Source organism: Cottoperca gobio, chromosome 10 (assembly GCF_900634415.1).
Source record: "Cottoperca gobio chromosome 10, fCotGob3.1, whole genome shotgun sequence".
NCBI classification, from domain to species: domain Eukaryota; kingdom Metazoa; phylum Chordata; class Actinopteri; order Perciformes; family Bovichtidae; genus Cottoperca; species Cottoperca gobio.
In genome coordinates, this window is record NC_041364.1 from 18,899,753 (window position 1) to 18,913,448 (window position 13,696).

Below are 13,696 nucleotides of genomic sequence, written 5' to 3' on the forward strand. Positions count from 1 at the left end.
ACACACAAAAGGGTTCAACCACAGGCAAGGTCCAAGTGAAAAGAGATGACATTTCTCAGTAAGGTGAGATGAAAAATTGCGTCGTGTCTTTTCATCAGGATTGATAATGCAGCGCACAGTATTACACGTGGGTGACTCTGGTTGCTACTGAAAAGGAATATAGAGTCTGTTTTCTGACCTTTCATTCGACTGGCTGGACCTTACCAGCGAATTGACATCAATATCAGACATATTTTGTCTGACAGGGAAAAAAAGCGAAGCACACCATTTTGTTGACAGAGTATGATCGGGGAGTTAAAGCGAACACTGGAAGAGGGGTTTCAAAACACCTGTACGGGGAGAGGGATGATGCTGAGATTAGAGGGCAAAGGCATTGCAGACCCCAATGATAATATTATCACCCAAAAAAGAAAAATCAAAGCAGATGAAATATTTTTTTGGGCTGGGGATTTCAAAGAGCAGGAGTTGAAAGAAGCTGATCGCCCTTCATGGTCCAGCCTCAAGCTGAAGCCCTGTTAATTCTCATTCCAGGTCCTTGCACGATAAGTAATGAATCACTCCTCACGCAGAGTTTATTTTCATTTGATTAATTCTAATGCGGCTTTGCCCAGTCTGCGATGAGAACAATGAGGGTTGCATGTCTCACTGCCTCCATCTGTGCTACTAGAACATGTCTGGGAACACAACATCACTGGAACACCAGAACGGTTAATCTGCCTTATTTACTTCTCCCAATGTGGCTGCTTTGTCGCACACATCGTTTGTCCTCCAGGATAAATATTTCCCCAGCGTCGGTGCACACTAAATGTTGATTTACTTGCAGCCTGTTAAACTGGCCAATCTGCATATGGCGTGTTTGTGTTTTGTCAGGATGCATCCACTGTGACAATATATACTATAATTATCAACTAAGTGTGACAGCAGAGCTGGGATTCGTTCATTGGACTGCCGAGACCTGGGTGTGTGAACTGAGTCGTCATATTGTTGCTGTGTATTGAAGATGTTGAGTCTGACGAAGGGTTGATTTAATAGAACAATTTAGTGTTGTCTGATTTCATTGTAATGAACAAAATCTTGACTCATTTTGCCCTCATCAAAGGGAGAGAAATCAGGGGGAGTCGGAGGAAGAGAGAATAAGAAAGAGATGACGATCTGATTCGTTGTCTAGCTATTTATGTTGCTGAAAGAAAGAGAATTTGGGGCAGGCCATTTAACTTAATGCTCTCTCTTCTTTGCTAACGGTCTGAAGATAATTAGTATTACTAATCAAAACACTTGTGTCTCCTCTCCCCTGGTGTGTCATCTTCCCCCAAGGCCACTGTAAACTGTCTATTGCTATGAAGTGCACTCAATTCTTCCTTTTATGTTTCCATTGGATATACATGAGCACAATCTAATGTATTTTCCATCTGCACTGTTTTTTGTTGGTGTCGTAATGTCTTAAGTTCATTGGTTTTGTGTGAGTCACCAAACACCACATAAAAAAACATATAAATCACCACATTTTCCTGGTTTGGATTCATATACATCAACCAAATTAATTGGATAGATGCAAATTGGACAGAACCCATGTATCTAGCATTAGCAGGAACACCATGCATTGAAGTCAGTGCTTAGTTGTCATTGACTCAACAGACAGTTCATCAATTAATTAGTTAGTTAAGAAAATGTGTCTCTTATTTTCACAGTTGGTCATGATCCAAATCATTTACTTTTTGAAAATACTAAAGATATGTTTGCTTGTCTGTATTTCAAATCTTTGTTTCGGAAAGATTCGGATTTCACGTTGAAATCTTCAAATGTGTTGTTTTGTCAAATCAACAGTCTAAACCCCAAGTATGTATATCATTTATTATGATATAAGACAGATACAATCAACAGATCCTTACATTTACTGAAACCAGAGAATGTTTGCTTCATAAATGACTTAAATATTTAATAGATTATCAGGTTGTTTGTGATTCATTTTCCGTCAATTGACTTAACGATTAATCAGGAGGCTCTGTAATTGTTTGTGTTTTTAAATAATTAATTAGGCCTGCTGAAGTCTACAGCCATGTTAGCAGCTCTGAGGCTGTACGGTGCACAGTGCTGTGCTTTGAAAAAAATGTTAACGTCAACATGTTCACATGCGCACACTGCCAATGCTAACATGCTGATGTTTAACAGGTAGCATGTTTACCATGGTCACCAACAGACTGTATATAAGAAGCGGACGTAGCCACCGTGACGTCACTAATTCGTTCGTGGACTGCGGTTTCTTTGGGAACAGGAAGTGACACGAGAGGGTGTAATTTAGTATAGTACAACAACTAACCTGGGAAACACCCTGGCCACATCATATGTCTTTCATGGCACGAACCACAATTTGATGCCCATTTTTGGAAAGTACAATAAAACTTGAATCTAACCAGGGTGTTCTTGCTGTGAGGGAAACATTGTTAATCACCAAGCTATTGATGGAAAAAAAGGAAAACAGCTCATTATAAAAGTGTATATAAGAAGAGTAACATTACAACAGGTGAGTTATAATCCCAAATATAATTAATTACCAAGGATTTACTGAGTGAAAGGAGTAGGAAGCAAAGGCTACCAACGCTGCTTTGCTGGTTTCTTTCTGTATCCATTGCAGTGTTTCCATTTAGTCAACACTTAACTCTGGATGGTGGATATTGGCAGAGAGGAGTGGAATGATTGTGTGACTTCATCTCAATAAATTACAGCCTGTCATGGGTTATAGATTAATTAGTTTGTCCTTACCTGAGAGCAAGGAGAGGAATCTAGTGGTGAAAAGACCAACTTTACACATCTCTGTGTCAAATTACTTTTTAGAAAATAAGCCTTGAGGAAATAGTGGAATTTGACTTTTATTTCAAATTCTAATGAGATTGGAGCAGAGCGTCTAGGGGCTGTGTATCACAGAGTTAACGTTGTAAAGACATTTCTGTATAATGGGACTTAGTCGTTCTGGCATGCCTGGATCCTCATCATTTTAAGGGCAAGGTCAATTGTTTGATGACACAAAGGCCAAATGTCCGGGCAGCAAGGCCATCAAATAAAATTATGATTTTGAGTCCATGGAAATAATGTTTATTTTAATATCCTTTAACTTAAGGGTAAAGGATTATTTTTAATACAGAGTGTAACTAGCAGTTAAATAGCTGTCTATTCCCCAAAATGATTTATTGGTATTTACAAATGAACAATATTTGTACTAACTCCTGAGACAAATGCTCTATACGCTCAGCCCTGCACTAATGAGAGTCATGGTTGTAATGATTTAGTAATGCGTGACCCCTGGATTCCACAGGGGGGGCAGCTGCACTGCGTTGCGGTGGGGTTTGTGTTGGTAGTACTCTGAATTTATATATACTTTTATGTACCTATTTCATGATATCATTATCTATAGATTGATTTAACCAAGTACTGTTGAGGCGACGTGATGAATGTAAGAGATCTACCGACTTTGTTTTCTTATTTTTAATTCATTCGGTTTGGTTGATAACGTGGTTCGTCAAGAATGTGATGCTTGACAGTCTTGTCTTGTCTTTTGCGTGGATCCCAGGAAGAATATGCACATATACGCTCCTAAGTGTGGTATGAAGTCGTACAGAGGACGGAAAAAAACCAGGTCGCCCAGTGGAAACCAGCATTTGTGTCAAACTGTCGTCACAAGAAGTCCGGTTTTAAAGCTATAGCTGAAATGGAGTGGTGTAATGTTTACTTCTTTTTGGAGTCTTAGTTTTGTAAAGTTTTATCTCCACCACAATGCAAGGCATTTTGACACTCACAAATCAATGCCAATACAGGGAGAGATATGTCCTTGGGATGCCATTATTGTGGGTGTTATGTTAGTGAACATAACGAACGAGAGTCCAAAGGCGGGCAGGGAGCAGGAAACAGGTAGACAGATTGTAACCACATGTGACAAGCGATGATCTGAGATGCAGGTGCAGGTGGGAAGCTTTTACAAGTTCACACTTCACAAGAACCAGCTTAAAGTTAAATTCACACAGATTAAAATGAAGTAGTTCACATTCATTTCTTATGTCTTTTTAAAAAACTGATTGGATGCTATGACGAGCTTGGCGACAGCTGAGGTGTAACAGGACCTTGACCGTTCGAGGTCAATGCCTAACCTTAAGCAAATCAGGGGTTACCATCTAAATGGGACCAAGATTTGATTCCAACACACCACGAGGACAATCACACAATGTAACACAATGTTGCAGAGGTCAAACGATTGATAGCTAATGTGCAGTTAGAAAAGGTGGCATCCTGGGTGTTATTGTGCACTATTGATTGCTGTGCTCATTAGTGTCATATACATATCAATCAATCAATCAATCCATCAATCAATCAATCAATAACATTTAATTTGTATAGCCCAATATCACAAAATACAAAGTTGTCTCAGGGGGCTTTACAATCTGCGCAGCATACGACACTCTCTGTCCTTGCAGCGGACAAGGAACAACTAAAACAATAAAATGAAAAGGGGGAGAAAATGTAAGAATCCCTCTGTCAGGACGGACAGACGTGCACTAGATGTCATGTGTACAGAATAAACAACATAATCAAATAACAACATAGACAATCCATATGACAAACCTGATAATGTGTACATGTATGTACATAGATGTTTTGGTGTCATACTAGTTTAGGCTTGATTTTTATATGATTTTTACACATTAAACCCCTGAAAATAAAACATTATTTAACATTAAATACTCATGCCTAATAAGGCACATATTATTATATTATTATATTATCAAACACGCACTGATAAAACTACCGTACACTATCTTCCCAGCAGACACATTTGGAGACTAAAAACCGAAGGCCAAGATGTTTTTCTTAAAACAACCTACAATCCTAAAAGAGAGTTGTCACATAACCAGAAACCCGACTGAAATGTCTGCTGAATGTGTAAATAGGCACTTGTTTCTCCCCAACATGCCAAAAAACACGGCGTAAAGGATGTTTTTTTCAATGTATGTTATGTGAATGACATTTCTGTGGTCAGTCACGGTCATGTCAGTATCAGTAGGAGGAGCAGTCATTTTTAACAGCAACAGCCGTTTCCTCAATGATAATTTCACCTAAAATTGGAGACATGTCAATGCGGTGTTTGTTCCAAGTGTTGGTATTGATATGCCGCCAAATAATTAATTTACCTCACTTGAAAACATTATTATTCATGAGTCACCTTTTGCAGCAAAATCACTGATCATCCAAAAAGCTGTTGAGGGCTAAGCCTGGATCAAAACAGAACAAGACAGTGAGAGTGGCTGCGACTAACGATCCCTGGAGAGAAAGCAACCTTGATGGGTTTCAGACACTGCTGGTGTCTGACAGGGTTGTTTGGTCTCTCCATAGTGCCCTTGTTGATGAAACTTTCTCAAAAGACCAGATCAAACCTTCGTGCTCCTTGTGCTTGATGATAGAAAATTATATCTAAATAAAAAATATGAAAACCGAGTGAGCTTGAAATTGTTTGTGAGCTGTTTATTGTCAGATACGAGCACAGTATGTGACAACTGATGTGGCAGCAAGTGTGTATTTGAAACGAAAAAAAAGGTGCTTGCTAATTTGAATCTCATGCATATTTAGATATAAAGGTAGGGCAGCCTGACTCTTGAAGATGTTTCACAATGTTCCAGCTTTACTCATCTGTCACACACTTTGTACTGTGTGAGAACTCTTCTGGGACGGGGTTCATATGTTTTGCAAAAGACTCCTTTCAACATGTGCTTTTGGCAAGCGATCAGCCCCGTAGCCAACTCAGCTGTGATATGCATGTTGGAACTAGTGCATATTAGGATAATGATCTTAAGTGGGAAAAATATGATTATTTCTCATTTAGCTAGTCTTCTAAACTCATCAGTGCAAGTACTGCCACAGAGGATGGCTCCTGCAGCTGCTGTGATTATGTGCAATATGCACTCATTGTGTGTGAATACATAATTCAGCTGCACGTGTGTTTGCGTGCTTACATTTTATATGCATGTGTGGGTGTGTCCCCCCACGAGACAGGATTAAATGTAGATAGAGTTTTCAGAGTAGAACCGATCTCTCAGAGAGACGAGGGTCTCTGGGCTCTTAGCGCTGAGCCCTGCTTCTCTTCCTCGCCATTTCCCTCCCACTCCTCTCAGCAACCATGCTTAAATACTGTAGGGCCTTGGGATGAAGCCTGGATACAAGACTGCGGTTTCAGGGTTGTGGTTCCCATTGAAAATCTGCCTGATTCTTCTTTTTCTAAAAAAAGTGGTGAAAGAGTGACACATCTGCCGATAGATGGAGGGATACCACTTGTGATTCCTTCTATTCCCAAACACAATCTCCGTGTGGGTGTCAGGCTTGAAAAAACAGCAATGAAAAACATTTTTTAAAGTTTTGTGCACCGCAGTCTCTGATGATGTGATGTGAAGGGTAAACAGAGAGAGAGAGAGAGAAAGAGAGAGAGAGAGAGAGAGGAGAGAGTGCAGAGAATGTCCCTGTCATGTTCGAGGCCAGAAAATAAAAGTGAATACCGATGAAGTTTATGTTTTTCATCAGACAATGTCCATGGGAGAGTGAAGGAACTGTTTTTATTTCTCCTTTTGCGCACAGAGCAAAATTGCAGAGACAAGCAGACATTACCTTGCAAAGTCAAGACCCAACATTTGCGATGTGTATTGACATATTGATTTTCCTTGGCAGCTATTGGCAGAAGGAGTAAGGAGGATGGGGCCATGTGTGCGGGTCCACAGGAGCTCGCTGAGATCCAGGCAGCATTATGCACACCAAGAGAATGAGGCTTAGCATATATTGAGTGTTTATGCTGCAGAATAGAAAGTGTGGAGCACCTTTGCTTAAACTCACTGACTGTTAAATTGGGCTTAACTAAAAATCCCTCTTACACAAACAGAAAGTGATCCAGGGTTTTTTCACTCTCTCTCTCTCTCTCTCCCTCTTTTTTTTTGTTGCATGAAATCTTTTTCATGCAGGCAAAATAAGTTTTTTCTCCGTCTACTTGGAAATATACAGATAAATGTGTGTGTGAAAGAGATGAAGAAAGAGAGCGAGCATGGCCAATAGATGAAGGATAATGTGTTGAAAGAGGTGATCTGGAGGAGAGTGAAGGATATCCATTGTTTGTCTTCTTAAGGGCAGGGCACACATGGGGGACAGAGCTGGAGTGTATGTGGATTAGAGTGAAGCTCTGTCCTGAATATATAACCAACCCAAGGTCTGCTCCTCCTCTTCTTTCTTCCAGCACAATGGCCATTACATGAGTTGAAAGACTGTGAAATATTAACGTCCTTTAAAGTATTCTTACTGGACACCTCTTTGATGTGAACAGATAACGAGAATAACATATGGCAGACGTGTAGCTTGTGCAATACGCTCATGTTTCCTGCCCGATGTAAAATGTAGTAGAAATCATGGTTCAGGATACATTTTTTATGAGTTAGTTATAAGCAGAGATGGGAAGGAGCAGTGGATGTCAGGACATATTTTCATACAACACATAAAACGGTCCATATGTATAAAATAAACTGCAAAATAGTGCAACCATAACCTGACTCAAAACAAAGCAAAGCATTATTTATGTGAAACAATACAATGAAGTTCCCTATAGAGAATTGGAACAGCGTTAAACCAAACGAGATTTCTGAAATATCAAACAGACTAAATGATCAAACAGCCAAAAATATTTATTGCACAAGCAATTCATGCGTATAGCTCTCCCTCAGCTGATGAGGTTAGGTAGTATTGTTATGCTTGGTAACACGTCTTTAGTTTTTACAATTGATACTGTCTCTTTCTATGCCATATACTTCATCTGCTCGCTCGGTCTTCTTGTTTGCTGGCAATTAGGAGCTTAACACAGTTAATTGTCGCTTTGGCTGTGTGGCGCACGCAGATGGCATACGTGCAAAAAACACGACCAATCATGTAAAATTGTTGTGATAATTTTTTCATAAAATGTCCAACGTCAGACTGCTAAAATTAATGAATTAGTTTCGTAGTATCACAATGATTAAATAACATGTTTAAACTATACACATTCCCTCCCTGACCTCTTGCTGATAAGAGTCTGAGCGAATGATTGTGTTCGATTTGCAGTGCGGGTATGCTGCTTAGGAGTGCTTTAAACTCAATGACGCATGTTATTGCACACAGATAAAATGTGTTTCTGTACAGGTTTGTACAAGTTGTGTAACCCAGGCTGCTAATCAAATGCACACAAACTAAGGTTTGAGGGAGAGCAGTTCTGATAAAGATAAACATGATTTATTTTTTCCAACATCATCAGGTTCATTTGGAGGCTGCAGACCTTCGTCAAGGCCGTTTTTATAAGTGAAAAACTAATGTGTGTATCCTGAAAACATAACCTCCTCGGCAAAGGTAATAATTATGCAATTTAAATATATATTTAAAGCAACAGTTTAACATTTTGGGAAATTAGCTCATATGAAGAGAATGATACCAATTTCATAACTCTCCGCTCAATATGACACGACAGCTTAGCCTAGTTTAGCGAACCAACACATTCAAAGCTCTCTAATGAACACTTGATACATCTCATTAGGCTAGACAGATTGTGTTACCTGTTTACGGCTAAGCTAAGCTAGTCGGCGGCTAGATGTAGCTTCACATTTACATAAAGGAAGTGGTATTGAAGAGGTGTATCAGGCTGGTATCACAATTCCGCATTATTTATACACTCGAGATCCACAGTGGGAAGAATAGTTGCCTTATGCATGCAAGACTACCAGAGTGCAGTAGCGACGCTTCATTTGAACCCTACCTCTGTCCCTGTCACAGAAGACAGCATGTATTACGCAGGGATGTGGCAGGTGAAGCTTTCGCATATACCCGCTCCTCTCATCTCAGTGCTTTCCATATCCACTGCTGGAAAATACACACACAGTGACACACGCTGAGTAACTCACACTAACACATGCACATGTAACACAATACAGTTATGTTTCAGCTGATGCTGGAGGGCTGATGGTAAGACACAGCTTACCCCCAACTGAGCAGGCATGACTGAACTTGAGTTTTACAACCAGCCTTATTGATTTACTCATTATCTTCTTCACAGGCGATCCCCCTGTAGGGGATCGAAGGTTATCACTCTATTCTATTCTATCCTATATATATATATATATATATATATAGGATAGAATAGAATATATATATACATATATAAAGCTTAAAGTGTAATTTCACCAAATCAAAAAAAACACCTTGTGTATTTTAATTTTATTTCATAGGTTCACCCCTTCAGAGTTATTTACATATAATACTTTGGCCCATTAGTAGGTGAAAACGTACAGTCGTACACAGAAAAGGGTTATGCACATGTGTATGTGTACAGTAAATGTATTTGTGTAGCAATTTGTTACATGTAGTGTAAATGAAAAATCGACCTTTGACCTTTCATATGAAGACATACACAGTGAACGGAATATTTGGCACAAAATGACATCAATGCCAAAAATGACCTGCTGTAGTTCAGTAAAAAGCAACACATTGTCATAACACACGTCTCATTTTTGTAATGGAATTGATTTTGAGTGGGAAAATTTTCAGAAGTTGTGAATCGCGTAACAATTTCCCAGAGAATCAACTCCCATGTGCAAGTGGTTGCTGGACAAACTGTAGAGACTCTCACTTACTCCTTTGCACACGTGCACCAAAACACATGCAATTTGCTTGAATGAATGAACATTTCAAATCAGTTTTGAACAACAACATTTTCTTTTTCAGAGATTTGAACAAGAATTGAACCAAAGCTGTAACATCCATTATCCAGACACACAAGAAAGACCAGTTCCAGTTTGACTTTTCAAACGAACGTTTCCGTCTGGAGATCTTGAAATATCGGTTCATAAATTAATAAGAAAATAAGAAACGAGAAAATAGATGATTTTGGCAGACTGAGTAAATAAATAAACTCGAGCTATTAAACTATTCTGTTGTAAGTTTCAAAGTTCATTGTTAGAAACGGCAGCTGGGAAACAACAAAAGGTCATTTTAGTAGAATTTATAGAGCATTATAATCACGTCCATCAGCAGATGGGGTTAGCCCTGCTGTCATGGAAATGTTCATTCTATGTTCATTTTTTTCCCAGAGCACTTCAAGGACTTCCAGCCCATGTTTGCTCACGGATAAGGTTCTAGGCCCAATATTGAGCTTTGAATCAGCAGCTGAGAAAACAATCTCACCATCACATGGTCATCATTGTGCTCATAATCATGACATGACGCAGAACAGCAACTACACCGACCTTGTGGGGAGATCTCTTCTGTTCTATACTATCATTTAAAAAGCTGGAACTGTCTTTCACATTCCACTTCTTTTACATTATGTGGATGCTGATGCATACATTGACAGACTCAGTGTGAGATTCCTTTGTTTGTGCTGATGGTATTAACAGTCAGCACAAATCACATCAGGAAGGAACTGTGTCATTGTGCAATAATTGGAATTATGCAAATAGTCACAAGGCAGCACTTTGTAATAACCACACTTATTCATACATTTCCTTTTTTATTATTAGTTCACTCTACGGCGTGGACCTGCTTTTTATCTTTTACGCGGTATTCATTATTTTCTGTCACCACCTTATGTTGCTTTCATTGTGTCGACGTGTAAACAGAAGGACATGAAAAACCAAGTGCATCCTATTGAACAATGAGCAGGGAAACAAAGTTAACAGTCAAAGAAGCTTCTCATGCATAAGTGTTGATTTCTCTGGGGAGGATCAGCAGGCACTTTTTCTCTCTCTCCCAATTCGATCCACTCCTGCGCCGCTGTAAAGTTAGGCTCTGAAGAGACGGAAGAGAAATCCATACGTGTCTCTGTCTGGCCATTGATATTCTCCTTACTCCCTTCTTTTTCTCTACACCTCCATCACCCCATCTCTCCCTCTTTCTTGTTCTTGCTTTCTCAGAGGGTCCGTAGTGACCAATCCATCCTCACGCCCTCCATTGGCCAGGTCAGGACATCTAATATCCCATGGATTCACACTTTCTCTCCCTCCCTAGCCGCCTGCACCCAAGTAGCACCAACCCACCCACTCCCCTTCTCTGTCTTTCCTCTCTTCTAACCGCACATCAATCTCACAATCCTCTCCTTCTCTCTTTTCACCTTCTCCACCCTCTCTCTCTCTCTCTCCATTGTGAGATGTTTGGCTTATAATTCCTTTATGTGACCTTCTGCATTGTCAACAGCGCTGCTCCTATTTAACCTCCAAATGCATGAAGAATACTCAGCTGCAGACGGAGGATCACATAATAGTCCTCACGGCTACTGCCACTTGTGACCTCCACTTAGTTTGAATAATTAGCATTTTCCAAAATGTTCATGTAAGATATAAAGCTTTGGCTTTATAAATGAGAGCCCCTCCATCCCTACCACTGTCCACTCCCCCTTACAGTTAGGCAATAGATGCTTCAGCAATAAATAACTACAGGCCCATGTCAAACCTACAGTATATCTCAAAAGTGAGTACACCCTTTAGATTTTTGCAAATATTCTGTTATATCCTTTCAGGGGATAACATTATCCTACTGAAACTTTGATATAACTTAAAGTAGTCAGTGTGCTGCTTGAATAACAGTATAGATTTGTTGTCCTTTGAAAATTACTCAGTACACAGCTGTTAATGTCTAAACAGCTGGCAACAAAAGTGAGTACACCCCATAGTGAACATGTCCTAATTGTGCCCAATGATGTTGTTTTCCCGCCCTGGTGTCATGTGACTCGTTAGTGTTACAAGGATTCAGGTGTAAATGATAAGCAGGGCTGTTAAATTTGGTGTTTTGGGCACAATTCTCTCTGAATGCTGGACAACATGGCACCTCATGGCAAGGAATTCTCTGAGCGGCTGAAAAAAAGGATTATTGCGCTTCACAAAGATGGCCTTGGCTATAAGAAGATTGCCAACACCATGAAAATGAGTTGCAGCACAGTGGCTAAGATCATACAGCGGTTTTCCAGGACAGGTTCCACTCGGAACAGGCCTCGCCAGGGTCGACCAAAGAAGTTGAGTCCACGTGCTCAGCGTCATATCCAGAGGTTGGTTTCCAAAAATAGACGTGCGAGTGCTTCCAGCATTGCTGCAGAGGTTGCAGAAGTGGGATGTCAGCCTGTCAGTGCCCAGACCATACGCCGCACACTGCATCAAATCGGTTTGTATGGCCGTCGCCCCAGACAGAAGCCCCTTCTGAAACCGATGCATAAGAAAGCCCGCAAACAGTTTGCTGAAGACAATGAATCCAAGAACATGAGTTACTGGAACCATGTCCTGTGGTCTGATGAGACCAAAATAAACCTGTTTGGGTCAGATCAGATGGTGTCCGGCGTGTGTGGCGGCACCCTGGTGAGGAGTACCAAGACAAATGTGTTTTACCTACAGTCAAGCATGGTGGTGGCAGCATCATGGTCTGGGGCTGCATGAGTGCTGCCGGCACTGGGGAGCTGCATTTCATTGAGGGACACATGAATTCCAATATATACTGTGACATCCTGCAGCAGAGCATGATCCCCTCTCTTCGGAAACTGGGCCGTAGGGCAGTTTTCCAACATGATAATGACCCTAAACACACCTCCAAGATGACAACGGCCTTGCTGAAGAAGCTGAAGGTTAAGGTGATGGACTGGCCAAGTATGTCTCCAGACCTAAACCCAATTGAGCACATGTGGGGCATCCTCAAGAGGAAGGTGGAGGAGTGCAAGGTGTCCAACATCCGTGCGCTCCGTGATGTCGTCGTGGAGGAGTGGAAGAAGATTCCAGAAGCAACCTGTGCAGCTCTGGTGAATTCCATGCCCAGGAGGGTTAAAGCAGTGCTAGATAACAATGGTGGTCACACAAAATATTGACACTTTGGGCACAATTTAGACATGTTCACTATGGGGTGTACTCACTTTTGTTGCCAGCTGTTTAGACATTAACAGCTGTGTACTGAGTAATTTTCAAAGGACAATAAATCTATACTGTTATTCAAGCAGCACACTGACTACTTTAAGTTATATCAAAGTTTCAGTAGGATAATGTTATCCCCTGAAAGGATATAACAGAATATTTGCAAAAATCTAAAGGGTGTACTCACTTTTGAGATATACTGTACCTTTTTTAGGAAAAATGCCAAACAACGCTAATTTGAGCAGCGACGCATAAAACATTTCGGTCTTGGTATTACTTGATCTCAGTGCTGCGGTTGACACGGTTAAAATAAAATACTCGGCGATGGATTAGAAAAGTGGTTTGGGATTTCTGGCATTGTGCTAACATCGTATTTACAGGATAGGGACTACTTTGTGTGTAATTGGTAATTATGAATCTGAGCGAACAAAATGACATGTGGACTTTGTCGTGGGTCTATTATCGAGCCTCTATTCAATATCTACGCTCTTGCCCTTGTTCAGATTGTGGAATATTATAACATAGAATGAACAACAGGTTTGAAGGATGAAACACAACTACACATAACAGTGTCACAACAGGACTACAGTCCCTTACATTTGCTGAATAAGTGCGAAACAAATCAATGAGTGGAAGTGCCAGAATGTTCTGCAACTAAACACAGAAAAACTGAAATGGTAAAGGATTTCTGTCTAAACAAGATACAGAAAAACTTGTTCATGTGTTTATCTTAAGCAGGCTAGACGATTGTCATGGTGTTTTCAAGTCTTAGT